General features: G+C 41.7%; 1 protein-coding gene and 1 long non-coding RNA gene across 9 annotated transcripts in view; both read right to left on the bottom strand.

Moving 5' to 3' along the window:
- Positions 1-16,823, bottom strand: part of LOC111752891 (uncharacterized) — a 52,051-nt gene extending 35,228 nt beyond the window's left edge. Inside the window, exon 1 of the long non-coding RNA XR_010321819.1 lies at positions 12,689-16,823. This is a non-coding gene — a long non-coding RNA (uncharacterized LOC111752891). The remainder of the gene's footprint in view (positions 1-12,688) is intronic.
- The window catches only part of PPM1H (protein phosphatase, Mg2+/Mn2+ dependent 1H), a 328,683-nt gene that overhangs the window by 264,745 nt on the left and 46,403 nt on the right, over positions 1-17,535 (bottom strand). The gene's annotated exons all lie outside the window — the stretch shown is intronic.

Genomic DNA, 17,535 nt, shown 5'->3' with positions numbered 1-17,535 from the left:
AAATCCTTCACAACTTCTATCTTTTCTCTGTTTATCATGATGTTTATTGGTTCAGTTACAAGGATTTTTGTTCTCTTTATGTTGAGGTGTAATCCATACTGAAGGCTGTAGTCTTTGATCTTCATCATTCATCAGTAAGTACTTCAAGTCTTCTTTGCTTTCAGCAAGCAAAACCTACCAACTTTAAAAACTGACCTTTTGGGTGAAAATACATTTTACGCTAAGCATGAACATTTGATAAAAGGAGACAGGAAAAAGTTGTTAAAATGGAACAATGCTATAAATGTTTATTTTTATAATGATATAATTCATAAATGTAATTTATATAAAATATAAATTATATAATTTAGTAAATGCTATTTAGTAGAAAATAGACATTTTCCCAGTCAAGAGCAGACTAGGTTGCAACAAAGGCTTAAAGGAGTAAAGAAATGAATTTGCAAAGATCAGAGGGATCGCTGGGGAGGCATAGCAATAGGTACCCTGTTTCCTCTTCCTTTGGGTTAATTCCTACCTATCCTGGAGACCTTGACTTTTATTATTTCTTCCATGAAGCCTTTCCTTAGCCTCAAGCAGGGCTTTGCATCCCTTATTTTCTAAAATGTAGATTCTGACTCAGTAAATCTGGGGTGGAAATTCAAATTCTCAGGGTGGGGCTGAACCAAAAATTACCCCTTCGAAACCCTGGCCCCAAATCTGGATTCAGTGGTTCCCCTCCCGCCACACCCCTGCAGACATTTGAGTCTGCCTTCCCTGCCCTGTAGGCAGCATGGAAGAGGCATGCTTAGTGCACTTGCCAGTAATACAACCCGACTTACATGCCGGCACGTCGTGATTACTCTGCAATCTGTAGACTAATGCCATCACTGTCTTTCACTTGTCCTTGCTTGTTCTGCTCCATCTCTGAATATGTCTAGCTCACAGACTGTTTGTGGCTCCTCTTCCCTCATCCGTCCTCTAGATGTTACTGTCCCCTTTCTAGGCTCTTGTCCTACTTTCCCTAGATGATCTAATACAGTCGCTTGGTTCTAATTACCATGTGTTTGTTGAAGACCCACAATCTGTGTCTTCAGTCAGACCCCTCAAGAGTTCCTAAACCCATATCCATGAGCAGAATATGTGAGGATCCTCAGGGACTTCAAGAACTCAACAAATCACAACTGAGTTCAACAGCTACTCCCCTCTACCTTCAAACTTTCTATCCCTTGTAATTCCAATCTCAGTTAATCTACCCAGTATTTACAAAATTACCATGGTCAGAAAACTGGGAGTCATCTGTAATGGCTTTGTGGTGTGTCAACTTGGCTAGGCTAACCTATGTTCTCCAGAATTCCCTTTCTAGTATGTTTCAGACAGGGTGGGCTGGCAAAGGAGATTCTCTGAGGAGAGTTGGTAATGGCCATTTTGTAGCATACACACACCTTCTCCCAGTTATTCAAGCAAATACAAATCTTAGTGTTGCTGTGAAGGGAATTTGTAACTGAAGTCCCTAATCAGTTGGCTTTAAGACAGATTATCGTCCTGGGTGGGTCTGACTTAGTCAGTGGAAGGCAAAGAGATGAAGGGAGAGAGAGGAGAAATTAAAAGAGGAAGAGAGAGGAGAGGAGAAGGGAGGGAGGGAGGGAGGGAGGGAGGGAAGGAGGGAAGGAAGGAAGGAAGGAAGGAAGGAAGGAAGGAAGGAAGGAAGGAAGGAAGGAAGGAAGGAAGGAAGGAAGGAAGGAAGGAAGGAAGGAAGGAAGGAAGGAAGGAAGGAAGGAAGGAAGGAAGGAAGGAAGACGAACAGATGATGGAGGAAAAAGGGAGAGAGGAGGAGGAAGGGAAGCAGGGAATGAGGGAGAAGGGAGAGAGTGAGAGAGAAAGGGAGAGGGAAGAAGAGATAGAGGGAGGAAAAGGAAAAGAAGGAGAGGCAAATGCCTATTTATCCTTTGAAATTCAGGTTAACTATCTCTTCTGTTGAATTCTTCCCTTAAACCCTAAGAGAGAACCACTGTATTGTATTTGTTTCTGTAAGTGACCTCCATTAAAATTTATACTTTTTGAGGACAGAGACTATTATATTTCCAAGACCTAGCACTGAGCCTATATTGTAGAAGAAAGGACCTTTCACTACCACCCCTCTCTATGAGACTCTCCTCTGCCTATCTTTATCTCCCCTCTAAGACATGCAAGACAGAAGTTGCTAATCTACTTCCTCTGAACCTAAACACACCACCATCACCAGTCATGGGGTTACCAGTCATGGGGTTACCAGTCATGGAGCAGGAATTCATGACTCCTAGCTGAACCAGTACTGTCCCCATCCCATTGCTTTATCTTTCCTGGCTCCATGTAGTTGGGTGGGTAAATGGATTCTAAGACCCTCTGGGGGCTCTGCCATCTCTCTCCACATCCACTCCTGCCTGGCCTGGCCTCAAGATTTAAACTGGGGATGTGAGTGTTGGTTGGAGAATGGTCCACTTAGGTCTGGAACCTAAGCCATGTGCCCCCAAATAACCTTTAATCTGACTCTGCACTGAAGCACTAAATGCTTTCAATGCTTCTAATAAAACAGAACTCTGATTCCCACAGCAAAAAGCCACTCCATGCTTCACAGTAGGGCATGGGTATTGAAAGGGCTCAATATGGACATTTCTGGCGTTTAGACAAATTCCATCAAAATAGCACCCAAAACCCACCTTAACCTCTAACATGAGCGATAAAGTAAACCATGTTTGATAACCTGCTGACGTGAGATACTGGCGGTTCACTGGTAGAATTCTTGCCTTCTACGCAGGAGACTTGGCTTCGATTTCCAATCAATGCATCTCAGGTGTAGCTACCACCTGTCAGTGGTGGCTTGCATATGATGTGATGCTGAACAGGTTTCAGCAGAACATCCAAACTAAGACAAACTAAGAAGAAAGCCCCGGTTATCTACTTCTGAAAATCAGCCAAGAAAACCCTACAGATCACAGTGATCTGATCTGATCACAGTATAGGACTGGGCAATATTTTATTCTGTCATGCATGGGGCCACCATAAGTCAAGGGCCAATTTGATGGCAGCTAATAATAACAACGACCTGCTGACAGTGAGAAGACAATACACTAGAAGCAAGAGGACCTAGATCTCTATCACGGCAATTCATAGGCAAACTCACTGCGCACCTCTGACCTCATCATCTCCACTTTCTCACCTGTACAATGAATGAACTGAGCATAGGGTCCCTATGTGATTATATGGCAGTTTAAGCATTCCAAAATATCTTGACAGACCCCAAACCAACAATTCTAAGAACAAAGCTCAGGAACTACAGCCAGCAGTAGTCATTTCCTCACATAATTGCATCCTTCTCAGATAGCTGGTTCTGTGCAGTTAGCAGGGGGAGAAAGGACAGGAGTCTGAAGTCCCTTTCGCACACTTTCAGCATTCACTTGCAGCTCTGCATGCTGGGTGACATCCAAGATGGGACCTAACAGACAAAAAGGTACCAAGTCCTGGAGAGAATCACACCACACACAAGTGTTAATGTGACAAAGCTTGAACTCAAATGTTCAGATTACACTCCCCACCCTGCCCCCTGCCAATTAAATCAGTTAGAATGAATTCTCTTACAGACATCTGGCTTTTCTTCTGAGGCACCTCTGGCAATGTACTTTGAAAAATCAGCCACTCAAAAACCCTGACACACATGGGGATTCCATGAGTCACAACCAACTTGACAGCAACTAGTTTATAGATAACTAATTTATCCAAGTTTATTGCTTATCATGAACTATCACTTCATCTTGACTTATGAGGAATGAGAGCATTAAAATATCACATTTTGATTATTTCCTGGGACAGAAAACAGACATTAGTGGAAAAACTAGAGAAATCTGAAGAAAGTCTATAAGCTACCTGTATGGTACTGCATTAGTTTTCTATTGCTATGTAACAAATTACCATGAGCTTAAAACAATACACATTTATTATCTCACAGATTTTGTAGGTCAGAAGGCTGGGCATGGTGTAGCTCATCTCACAGGCTGAAACTGAGATGTTGGCTATGTTGCGGTCCTTAGCTCGAGGTCCTCTTCCAAGCTCATTTAGGTTGTTGGCAGAACTCTGCTCCTTGCAGATATGGGACTGAGGCCCCCTATTTTCTTGTGTTTTTTTTAGCTCCTAGAGGTCACCTTCATGTCCTAGCCACATAGCCCCTTCCATTGGCAGTTCACAACATGTGTGTTTGCTTTCCTCTAGACCATAAAACTTCTAAAAGTTAACCCCAAAATATTTTATTATGAGGAAGTGACAAATTAGGGTAAGTAGTTCATTACAAATACTTCATCACAGGAGTGTTTTAAGATAGTTGTCACATACAGACTATTTGGAGTTTTCTAATCTTCAAAAATTCTATTTATAGACACAGAGGCATAAGAAAGCCCAGCAAGATCAGGAATTAATGAAACAGAGGGCTTGTTGTAGTGTTTTAATCTAACAGAGGATGGAATCATGTGGGCAGTTTAGAAAGGGGAAGATCAACCTATTAGTAGATTGAGGGAAAAGAGACAATCTAGTCTGGCTACCTAAGGGTGGCTATCTAAGGAAGAAATAAAGAAAATTCATTCTACGTGGAAGGCAGGGAGGAAGACACAGAACTGGTCTAAGAAGGGAGGGCTCAGTTAGGATACTGTATACAAGAGACTGGAGTCCCTGGGTGGTACAAACAGTTAACATGCTCAGTTGCTAACTAAAAAGTTGGAGGTTCAAGTACACCCTGAGGTGTCTTAGAAGAAAGGCCTGGTGAGCTGCTTCCTGAAAAATCAGCTATTAAAAACTGTATGGAGCTGTTCTGCTCTGATACACATGGGGTTGCCATGAATCAGAATAAACCTGTCTTAGACTGGGTTTTCTAGAGAAGCAAAACCAGTGCAGTGTATATATATATATAAATATATGGAGATGTATTTCAAGGAAATGGCTCATGCAGTTGTGGAGGTTGGCAAGTCCCAAATCCATGGGTTAGGCAGGCATCTCCTGACTCATGTGGTTGTAGGCACTGATGAACCCAAAATCAGCAGGGCAGATGGCAGGCTGCTGGCTCATGCAGCTGTGGGAGCTGATGAATTCCAAAACCTGCAGATCAGGCATCAGACTGCTGGCTCACTTCCCAAGAACCAGAGGTCAGAGGATGACAAGTTGATGCAGGATAGAGTGAGAGAGAGAGCTCTTTGCCAGAACATCCATCTATACTGGATGCGGGCCACACCCCCAAAGAAACTTCCCTTACATCAGATCACAAAATAGTGGATAATTACGTACTACTGAGAATCATGGCCTAGCCAAGTTGACACATAACATTAACTACCATATGACTCCATGGGCAACTGATTTTTTTATACAAGAGATTTGGCTGGATATGGCCTGGGTGTTGAGAGTGAGGGAGATGCCAGGTTTCTCACTCAGTGGACACGGATGAACACTACCAACTCCACAGAGAGCCCAAGTAAGATGATGGCGGAAAATACACATGGTAGCAAACGCTAAGTGCAGCAGTCACTACAACAAATCTTTATTAAACATCTACTATGTGCCTGTCAGAAACCCTGGCGGTGTAGTGGTTAAGTGCTACGGCTGCTAGCCAAAGGGTCAGCAGGTCGAATCCGCCAGGTGCTCTTTGGAAACTCTATGGGGCAGTTCTACTCTGGCCTATGGGGTCGCTATGAGTCGGAATCAAGTCGATGGCACTGGGTTGGTTGGTTGGTTATGTGCCTATCACTGAACTAGACTCTGGAACACAAAGATGTCTAAGGTGTGGATCCTGCAGTTCATAGGAAATCAGCCAGGCAAGAGGTCCAGGCATATAAACCAAGGTTTAATGTTCAATGTGATAAGGGCCAATGTTTACCAAGCATTTACTAATTTTTTTTATTTAAGACATTGTGCTCAAAGCCTCATTTCATTTATTTACTCATTCAATAAATATTTACCAAGCACCAAGTAAGTACTAGGTTGTTCTAGGAACTTAGAATATCACACTAAAGAAGATAGAAGAGGCCCTTCCTCTTGTGGTGCTCATTCTGTTTGTGGGAAAACAGACAATAAATGTATGAACAAGGTGATTTCAAATAGTGGTACATGCAGGGAAGATAATAAGTAAGAGATGTGATAGAATTTGGGGAAGGTGAGAGTTGTATCTAATGTACATGGTAGTTATGGATGGCCACTCTAGAGAGGGCATCTGAACTGAGACCTCAAAAACAAGAAGCCTGCCACATAAAGGGAAGGTCAGACTGTTCCAGGCTATGCGGATAACAACTGCAAAGGCTCTGCAGTGGAAACAATTTTAGCATAGTCATAGAACAGACTAAAGCCTTTTGAGCAAACGGCAGGGTAGTCATGAGCCTCAGTGATGATAAGGAGTCATACCACAGAGGGCCTTGATTTTAAGTGAACTGGAAGCCACTGATGGACTTTAAACTGGAGTGACACAATACGATTTGCATTTTTAAATGACCATTCTGGGAGACTAGTTAGAAAGCTGTATTAGGAGTCCAGAATACGGTTGTCAACCACAGCGAGATGGAGAGAAGGGAATGATTATAGGATATATTTTAGAGGTAGAGCCAAAAGAACAGGCTCATAAGGGGAAGGACAGGGAGGGAAAGAAGACTGGGGCAATAATATGTGTGGCCTTATGGTTAGAAACTCTGGTGGCGTAGTACTTAAGTGCTACAGCTGCTAACCAAAAGGTCAGCAGTTCGAATTCACCAGGCGCTCCTTGGAAATCCTATGGGGCAGTTCTTCTCTGTCCTATAGGGTCGCTATGAGTCAGAATTGATGTGATGGGTTTCGTTTGGTTTTTGGTTTGGCCTTATGTTTAGATGAAGATACCATTTATTGAGATTTATTACATGGAGGGAGGGGCAGGGTTTAGGAGAGATGGGGCAAAAACATGCAAATCAAGAGTTCTGTCCAAGAGGAGGAGTCAAGTGGTTGTTTCATATAAGGGTCTGGAGCTCAGGGCTGGGGACAAACATTTGGGAGTCATCAGCATAGGAGTGATATTTAAAGCCCTGGTTGGTCAGACAGAGGAGAAGGAGCCAGCAAAGAAAATTTTATAAACAGCATCCAGTAAGACATAAGGAAACCAGGAGACTAATATTAGGAAAGCCAAGATAAGAATATTTCAAGAAGAAAGTGGTCCACTGAGCTAAATACTGCTGAGAAGTCATATAAAAAGAAAGAAGGGACAAGTGACTGCTGTATTTTGCAATATGGAAGTCAATGATGACGTCGCAATAAGCAGTTTCAAAGGCATGGTGGGGAAGTAGAATCAAGGTTTATAAAACAACTTTATATTATCCATTTAAACCCGACAGTGAAGACAACTTCACAACTGAAATGTAAAACTACTGGCCTGAAGTCTTGTAAGTGATGTAAGATAATGAAGCCAGGATTTCCTAAGCCTACATTCTTAAACACTAACGTAGAACTTCAGAAAGTTGAATATGATGAAACAGGGTTTGTAATAACCTAACTCATGGTTTTCAAAATAAACTGCCCAGAATCTCTAGCAATGTGTTTTAGAACCCACCGCCCAAACTATTGACAAGGGTTGGCTATCTAGCCACCTGCAACCTCAACACACTTCCATTCTGAAGTCAGAACTTCAAAATCAAAAAGTCATTGAACATCTGCAGACATTGTTGTCTGAAAATAACAAGGATGAGTTCTAGAAACTCTTGAAAGCTAAAAAGCCATTAAAAACCAACAATTTGAACTTATTTTTAAATCCTTCAATAGTTGTACCTGAAATCTATACAATACACTCAACACTTAACTTGATAAATTGGAAATACATAACGTATGCAGTGGTAAAGAGTTCAGTCGCTAACCAAAAGTTGCCAATTCAGATCCACCAGCTGCTCCTTGGAAACCCCATGGGGCGTATCTACTCTATCCCACAGGGCCACTATGAGTCAGAATTGACTAGACAGTGAAAGGTTTGGTTTCTGGTATATGAAATAGCAAGAAAATAAGACTAACACTTACTTCCTATAAGGCTTGGCTGCTTGGAACTTGGAACATATATTCATATAAAAATGATGTATGTAATAATCCCACTTTTATACATTCTCTCTAGGAAGAATGCATTTTGAAATGCACACTGGGCTTTGAGTAGTAACACTTCCATCTTACCTAGACTGGAAACTCCATGAAAGCGGCAACTTTAGGTTCAGTGCCTGGGCTGTATTTTATCTAAGATGTAACTGATTATAAAATGAACTATCTTTTGCATACTACTAAGAAAAAAGTGCTGCCAAGTAAGCTATTATACAGTGCTTTCTTGTCATTTAGAATTATTTTATAATTATTGAAAAGGCTTTTAGAGAATTACAGATTTATCATGTATCACTGACGTACCTTAAAGGAAAAAGGAAAATAAATTGATCAAGATATACACAACAAGGCCCAGTCTGACTCTTCCGCATCATTTTACCTCAGTTGCTGATGTCCATTTTTTTCCACAAAATGCTCCATTATTGTCTCTGGGACTTACTTCAGTTTGCCAGTTTTGAGGCTGGTACTTTCTTGTTCTTACCAGGTGACACAACAGAGGCTTTTCAGATAACCAGGGCACGTATCTTGCCAAGTGGTTCTTACGTGGTTTGGTGATTTTATAAATATGAGAAAGGATAGCAGCTGTGCAGCCATGTCCCCAAGTTTACAACAAGGTCGCTATACCTTTCAATGAGTTTATTTCTTACTGTTCAGATACACATTTATGTGAGGTACCAAGAACCTACATACTGGGGACGCCGGGGCGGGGTTGGGGGCGGGTGCGGAGTTCTAAGACATCTTTTAGCCAATTCTTCTTCAGCTGAGCTGAAATCTTTTTGTGTCTGTGTGCACATACACACAAGCACAATAACATCTTTGGGGAAGAACTCGTTCTTGGGAATTGTTTTGTGGTTTAAGATTAAATTACGGCTGCTACCAAGAAAGCCAGTGTAATCAGAGTAGGGTAAGAAATGTGCACAGTTGTAGGACAGATCAGCAGGGGCTCGGCTATGTAGGAGCTTCTTAGTCATGGCAAGGAATAGGATTTGTTGTGAGCGTGTAGATGATTTGAGCAAAGGAGAGACAAGTGACCTGACTGAATAAAGTGCTAGATGAATGGATGGGAGGAAGGAAGGAAGAGAGGGAGGGAGGGAGGGAGGAAGAAAGAAAGGAAAGGATGGATGGATGAATGGCTGAGCAAGTAAAATTTCTGCCTGGGAGAAATCTGGAAGAGCACTTCACATATGGCCAAGCTGAGGGTACAGTGCTGAGGTGGGGGGACTCTGAGAGAGGGAATCTACCAGTGTGGAGGAAAATAAATAAATAAATATGGCTGTTACTTTCGGCCAGCAGCAATTGCACAAAGTATGACAGCACGTGCTCATGACCTCAATCTCTTTAGCACCTTTAACATTATGTTAGAGTCTTTTAAAGAACGTTGGAGTTTTCATAAACATATCCAAACTCCCTGAGGGACTGAATTATTGGGCTGAGGGCTGTGGGGGCCATGGTTTCAAGGATAGCTAGATAGCTCAACTGGCATAACATAGTTTATAGAGAAAATGTTCTACATTCTACTTTGGTGAGTAGCTTCTGGGGTCTTAAAAGTTTCCGAGCAGTCATCTAAGATACTGCACTTGTCTCATGCCATTGGGAGCAACGGAGAATGAAGAAAATTAAAGACAAAAGGGAAAGATTAGTTCAAAGGACTAATGGACCACAACTACCACGGCCTCTACCAGACTGAGTCCAGTACTACTAGATGGTGCCTGGCTACCACCATCAACTGCTCTGACAGGGATCACAATAGAGGATCCCAGACAGAGCTGGAGAAAAATGTAGAACAAAATTATAACACACACACACACACACACACACACAAAAAGACCAGACTTACTGGCCTGACAGAGACTGGAGAAACCAGGGAGTATGGCCCCCAGATACCCTTTTAGCTCAGTAATGAAGTCACTCCTGAGGTTCACCCTTCAGCCAAAGATTAGACAGGACCATAAAACAAAACAAGACTAAAGGGGCGCAACCAGCCCAAGGGAAAGGACAAGCAGGCAGGAGGGCACAGGAAAGCTGGTAACAGGAAACCCAAGGTCCAGACAGGAGAGTGTCGATGTGTCATGGGGTTGGTAACCAATGTCACAAAACAATATGTGTACAAACTATTTAATGAAAAGATAGTTTGTTCTATAAACCTTCACCTAAAGTACGGTAATTAAAAAAAAAAAGTGTTCGAGTTTTGTTAGCATTTCCTATTTGCCTAAACTCAAATTTTCCTCAATTAAACCACAAATTACTAGAAATTAAGCAGGAACAGCTCACAGTCTGCAGGAAGTTTGATAAACTGATGTTCTATGCTTCACCAACAGTCTTGTGCAACTTATGAACTGGACAGACCTCTTAATCCTTTTAAATTCCTTTCATCTCTTCCAAAGGATCTAGCAATTTCTCTTGCTTTCATTTACATGATTATCATTTAGAGGCCACAGTTTTGCCCTAATTATGTAATAAATACCACTTCAGCTACTTATCTTCCATTCTTAGGTCTCAAAAAGTCCCTGATCCTTTCTTTGCAAAATATAGTAACTGCGATCATTTCTTTAATAAAGATTTGTTTCACTAGTACCCAAATTTAAGTCATGTTGCTGTTTCAGTGTTGAATCATGACTTATATTCTCAAAGAACTTTTATATGCTGTTAAACTCAACAATGTACATAAGCAAAATTGCTGTATCTCAAGTTTGCACAAGCATAGGTAATGACAACATGGAACTCTTATCTGGCCAGTGGCAGGCAGACACATCCTGATTTCAGAGATGTTAAAATATGGGGGGAAATGTACATCTCAAAATTGATGGAATACAGTCTCTGTGGCATAAATAAATGCTCTCATTTCTGTGAAAGATCATTTCCAAAGACGGCTCCCAGGAAATCCTTTCATCCCTTTGTGTGCATGGATCTCCTTCCATCAACAGATAAAGTCTACCCAACCGCCACTTGCCCCAATCTGGGTTGGCCTTGTGACTCGCTTTCACTAATAGGACATGGCAGAACTGAGATTCTGAACTTCAAGCCCAAGTCTTAAAAGGTCTTGTAGCTTCCACTTTTTCCCTCTTGGGAATCCACCCATCACCACCAAGAATCCTGGGCTAGAGTTTAGACCAGGAGTTGGCAAAGTATAGCCTAGTGGGTCAAATGTGGTCAGGGTCTGCTTTTACACTGCCCACGGGCTATAAAAAGTCTATGTTTTTAAACAGTTGTATAAAAAAAGAAGAATATTCAACAGTGATCTTATGGGCCTACAAAGCCATAAAACTTAAAAATTTACTAACTGACCTTTTAGGAAAAAAGTAACTGACCTCTAGGGCAGACTACTGAATTCTAAGAGACCATGTGAAGAGAAAGGCTCAACCAGCCACCAACCATCCCATTCACCTGAGCTCAGGTACTAGCCATGTGAGTAAAGCCACCTTGGATGATCCAGCCACGTAAGTGACTCCTGCCAATACTACATGGGGCAGAGATGAGCCACCTTGCCAACCCCTTCCCCAAGCTGCAGAACTGTGAGCAAATAAGTGGTTGTGTTTGAATAATTAAGTTTTGGAGTGGTTTTACTGCCTTTTTTTTTTTTTTTTTAACTCAGTAATAGATAGTGGAAACAATTTGCATGGTAGAGGTCCCCGGGTAGGAACTTGTGTGGTATAGAACAAAAAGGGAAAAAGGCTATCACAAAGGGACAGCTGGTGGGGTAAAAAACAAAAATATGCACTAGCTAAGATCAAACAAGATCTATAGGTGATGAGGTTGTTGAGAATATTGAAAACGGGGTTATACCAGAAAGTAGGATGCTAAAATGAAAAGAACAAAGGACCCACATTTAATCCCAGGAGTTGTTCCAGCTCTGCCATAAACTAGCTTGGGTGAGGTACGTAGATTCTTAGAGGTTTTGTTTCTTTATCTATAAATGAGGACAATGCACCCTACCTCCTAGGTTATTTATAAAGATTGGGCATAAGAGTATAAAATGTTTTGCATAGTGACAGGCAAATGGTGGGCACACAGCCTTACTGTGTTCAGTCTAAAACAGAGATCATGTCTACTCCACCTGAAAGGTTTATTAGTAAGATCGAATTCAATAAAATACATAATATACCTTGAATATGTATTAAGCCCTATGTTGTCATTGTTAGCAGTCACTGAGTCAGCCCACACTCATGATGACCCCATGTACAAAGAATGAAATCCAGCCTGGTACTATGCCATCCCTTGAATCGGTTGTGGACCAGACTGTCCTAATCCAGAGGGTTTTCACTGGCTTATTTTCAGAATCACCAAGCTTTTCTTCCTGGTCTTAGTCTGGAAGGCAAGCTGAAACCTACTCACAGCATCCTAGCAACACACAAACTTCCACTGACAGATGAGTGGTGGCTACACATGAGGTACATTGGCTGGGAGTCAAACCAGGGTCTCCTGTATGGAAAGCAAGAACTCTGCCTACTATGCCTATTAAGCCCTATAGAATAACATTAATATAATCTATAAAAATTCCTATTTTTTAGGTTGCATAGCAACTTCATAAAATTAAGAATATCTGTAGAGTTGTTTTTCATATTGTTTTTGTTATTTAAGTCATTCATCAGTTTTAGTTACTTACTCCAGTTATTCATCTCTTATCTTCAGTATGGGAGGGCAGCCAGCACAGGATCTTCCCCAACCAAACCAAACCAAACCCATCGCTATCGAGTTGATTTGGATTCACAGTGGACCCTATAGGGCAGAGAAGAACTGCCCAATAGGGGAGCAGACTGCCACATCTTTCTCCAGCGCATAGGATCTTAAGAAGGGAAATAAGATACAAGAAACTCCATTTGTTATTTTGTGTTTCAGCCAATACCCCGTATGTGTATCTGCGTGTCTCCTGTGCAGTTCCATTAAGTGTCTTTCTTAACTCCACCAGGACCTAGCACTATGCCTGGTATACCCAAAAACCAAAACCAAACGCATTGCCATTGAGTCAATTCTGACTCATAGCGACCCTACAGGACAGAGTAGAACTGCCCCACAGCATTTCCAAGGAGCAGCTGGTGGATTCAAACTGCCAACCTTTTGGTAAGCATCCACAGCTCTTCACCACTGTGCCCCCAGAGCCCCTGCTTGGTATACAAGAGGCACTAAATATTTACTGAACATAGAAGCAAAGGCAAGCTAAAAGTTCCAGGCAGAATTAAGGAGAAAATGCCTTTAATGTGATTTTTACACATAATTCAATGGAAGAGGTGGTTCATCTTGGAAAGGCGAACCTGAAAAGGTAAGTCCAGTTAACAGCCTTGTCCAAGGTTTCTAAATTTGAAGGCTGAGTGCAGTGTTCAGTCCAGCAGTAACAGCATCACCAGGCAGCTTATTAGAAATGCAGATTATAGTGCCCCACCCCAGACCAACTTAATTAGAAACTATGCGGTGGCACCAGGAAATGATAGTTTAACAAGCCCTACAAGTGATTCTTGGAGCCCTGGTGGTATAGTGGGTAAGAGCTCATCTGGTAACCAAAAGGTTGGCAGTTCGAATCTACCAGCCACTCCTTGGGAACCCTAGGGGACAGTTCTATTCTGTCCTATAGAGTCACTATGAGTCAGAATCAACTCAAGGGCAATGGGTAACAGGTACAGGTGATTCTGATGCATATTAAAGTTAGAATCACTGGTCCAGGGAAAGGCATTTCTATTATCAACTACCTCTGATAACAAAGGCCCGTTTTCTCTCAGTTTCACAAACTAGCTCATTTAGATAATGTGAGGTACTGGCTAATTATTCCAACGATCTTTGCTTCCAAGTACTTTTAAAAACAAAAAACTGTTTTTTTTTTCTACCTCTCCCCCATTATAAAAAGCAACTAAAATAAAACCATACCACTTTGCAGTCCACACCACTATATCAACAGCCTTAGGCAAGAAGTATTAATGAGGTGATTTAAATGTTACTGTGCTACATTAGAACAGATAAATGAAAAACCAAACCCAAATCTTGTAGAAACACTTCTTAATGAATTTGGTGGATAAATCCAACATGGAAACAGTCAAGGGAGCCTAAAAAAAAAAAAAGTTGCCATTGAGTTGATTCTGACTCATGGTGACCCCATGTGTGTCAGAGTAGAAGTATGCTCCACAGGGTTTTCAACGGCCGATTTTTGAGAGTGAATCTTCAGGTCTTCCTGCCAAGGTGCTTCTGGGTGGACTTGAACTGCCAACCTTTAGATCAACCTAATACATACAATATATTATGATGCATCAGGCAGGTGTCCATACCCTGTAAGAATACTGCCTTGCTCTCAGCCCAGCTGCAGCATCCATGGACATACCTTGTATCTACCCAACTTACACAGCTGGACTTGGGCGGGATCCCAAATGAAGGACAGCTAAACCTCAGTGTGGCAATCTTTGTGGCCTGGCTCAAAATTTTAAGCTGGGGCAAGCAGATTATCTCTTTTAAGAATCTAAGCCAAGAAACACTGGAAGACTTTGCCAATTAGCAGCGGGAACTGAACCAGAAAAAGGAGTGAATTCTGGAGATGCATCCTGAGCTGCCATGAAGGGCTACTGTAAAGGTGAAGCTGCATAAGGAAGTGGGGAAACCAGTCTATTGCAACCGAAGAAAACAGCAAATACACAGAGAGAAACAGCATATGTGACCTGCTGGACAGGAACTGATCCCTAGCCTAGAACACAGGTGGTTTCTGTAGAATTTCCCATCCCAGCCTGGGTAACAGCTTCACTATAATAAGGCCCCCCATCCACACCCACTAGGGTATCTGGAGAGCCACTATTCCTCACAACCAAAGGAACTAAGCTACAACACACAAAATGGGGCAGTAAACATTCCTGCATTTCCGTATCTAGGAATTCATAAGAGATACAGAATGCTTCCAAGGTTAATTAAATGAATTATTATAGAGGTCTAAAAGGAGGGTGAACTGTTTTCTCTTTAAAAACGATCCATCTGCTTATCAAGGCAATGTTTTCTAAGCTAATTAAGTATGGAGCAGAAAGTCCTCCACGCTGACTCCCTTAATTAATTCTTAATTATGAATGCCCACGTATGTTTTCCAAGGGAGCAAAAATGTACAGTCTGGGGAGACAAAGGAAAAAAGGCGCCAAGGAGGAAAAACACAGAACTTATGCTTTTGTTGCTTTTTAGTTAATTTTATCAAAAGTAATAAACTGCCTTAAAAATATCTACCTTTAGGATGGTTTCCGAAACAGTGAGAACATACACAGATCATCATACTTCTTACTTAATTTGTTTCTCCAGGTCCTTAAACATGTTGCTAAGAGACTGTCTTTTTCAAGGCTCAAATACACAGATCCTTCCAAATTTAGAAAACAGACTTTCAAAGCAGCTTCAAAAAGGCAGCCAGTTAGAGGTAAAAATGTATTTGCTAATGATCAACCCACATATCTCTAAACGACTTCCTGAAACATATTATTGAATGGCAGGTGACTCATGGAAATGTCAAAACTTCATCTCCAGCTACGTGGTAACCTGCGTTGTCAGCTTTACACACGTTAAAATTTGCGATATCCTTTTCTCCTTACTTTAGAAGGAGAAACCAGGAGAAAGTCAACTGCCAACTGAATGAGAAATGGGCTTCAAATACATTCAAGACAATTAGGGGCCACCGAAGGACTTTGTGTACATCATGATAGCTTACACCGAATGTGTCCAGTTGTTGATCATGACTAGGGATAAACTGTAAGCAAAGCACCTGTAAGTAGAACCGGGAAAGAGAACACGCATTAACGGTAACGTATGTTATAACGGTAATCACCTGTTCATTTAAAAATTAGGGCACACAGCATATCATTTTGTTAAACAGATAAATTATAGGATCATGGTATTACAAAAGACTTAATTCTTTCCGTATTACAAAAGACTTAATTCTTTCCCTTAAAACTCCTGGGTGCACTTATGTGGTTTTTCATTAAATACCTAACAGACAAGCCTTACGAAAGAAACAAAAGCTAAAAGGTACTCCTGACAAATGAAGATCAAAAATTCCCAATACAACTGGGGTTAGAATGTAAATCAATAGGAAAATAGTTAAACTTACAAGAAGCTGACTGGAAAGCCTCAGAGGCATACCTCTCTCTTTAAAAAGAGTGTATTTTGATTACATTTTTAAATATCCAAGTGCATAGTTATCAGAATGGTTTTTACAGGAATATCTACAATTAGCCATAGGGAATCACAAGGAAAAGTCGGCTTTGCTGAGACAAATGTTTCCTTTGCTGTACATAAGGAAACATGACTAGATTCAACTATGAAGGTGACAAAGCTCGAGCAGATTCAGTCCTCACTGAGCTCCACACCAGCTGCATGCCACGTATTTGCAAAGCATACATAATGGTCCCGCAGGGGCTGCAAGTTGTAGTAGGACTAAAAAGATTCCAGCTGTAGCCTCTATTCTGCCATTCAGGTAAGTCATTTAACGTCTCTGAATACCGACTTCCTCATCGGTCAGTTTGTCATATCATGGTGGCTTTCATGTTGCTATGATGCTGGAAACTATGCCACTGGTATTTCAAATACCAGCAGGGTCATCCACAGTGGACAGGTTTCAGCAGAGCTTTCAGACTAAGACAGACTAGCAAGAAAGCCCTAGTGATCTGCTTCTGAAAACTAGCCAATGAAAGCCCTACGGTCACAACAGAACACTGTCCGATACAGGGCTGGAAGATGAGTCTCCTAGACTAAAAGGCGCTCAGAATACACAGTGGCTGCAACAACGGACACGACCATACCAACGATCATGAAGATGGCGTAGGACTGGGCAACGTCTCATTCTGTCGTACGTCGAGTCACCATGAGTCAGAGCCAACTTGACAGGAACTAACAGCAACAACAGCATCTGGATAAGAGAGGAACTGCATGGCCAGCACTGTCTTTACACCATCTCTTCTATCCTCACACCCATTCTCAATTTTGCAAAGAAAGAACTGAGGCCAGGGGAATAAGCTGCCCAGTGTCACAGGAGAGGTAATACAGACATGATTTAAACCCTGGTTTATCTGACTGCAAAGCCTTGCTGCCTGTGTTGCAGCATAAAGACTTGTCTAAGTTCATGAGGGATAAAAATCATCACAAAGCTGGTTCTTATGAGGTGGAGGTCAGACATATCTCCACTTTCCAACTTCTATACTTCTCTGCTGGGTTCAGTAATTCGTTGCAATGGCCACACAGAACTCACAGACCATACTCACTGTTACGGTGTTTATTAAGGAATAGGCTACACTTTGAGATAAGGATCAACTTGGAAGTAACATGAAAACTCGGGTTTGGAAGGCTCCCTCCAGGTGCAGAGCACATCCCTCCCTTCTTCAGTACAGGACAGGTTCCAAATAAGCCTTCGAACCAGTTGGATTCAACCCCTTACTGAGAATATGCCTTTCTAACAAGGCACTAGGAAGTTATCACTTGGTGATTATCATGTATAACTTCTTAAAAATG

Source organism: Loxodonta africana, chromosome 4 (assembly GCF_030014295.1).
Source record: "Loxodonta africana isolate mLoxAfr1 chromosome 4, mLoxAfr1.hap2, whole genome shotgun sequence".
Classification (NCBI taxonomy): Eukaryota; Metazoa; Chordata; class Mammalia; order Proboscidea; family Elephantidae; genus Loxodonta; species Loxodonta africana.
The sequence above is the reverse complement of the archived record's forward strand: the minus strand, read 5'-3'. Positions and strand labels throughout refer to the sequence as shown.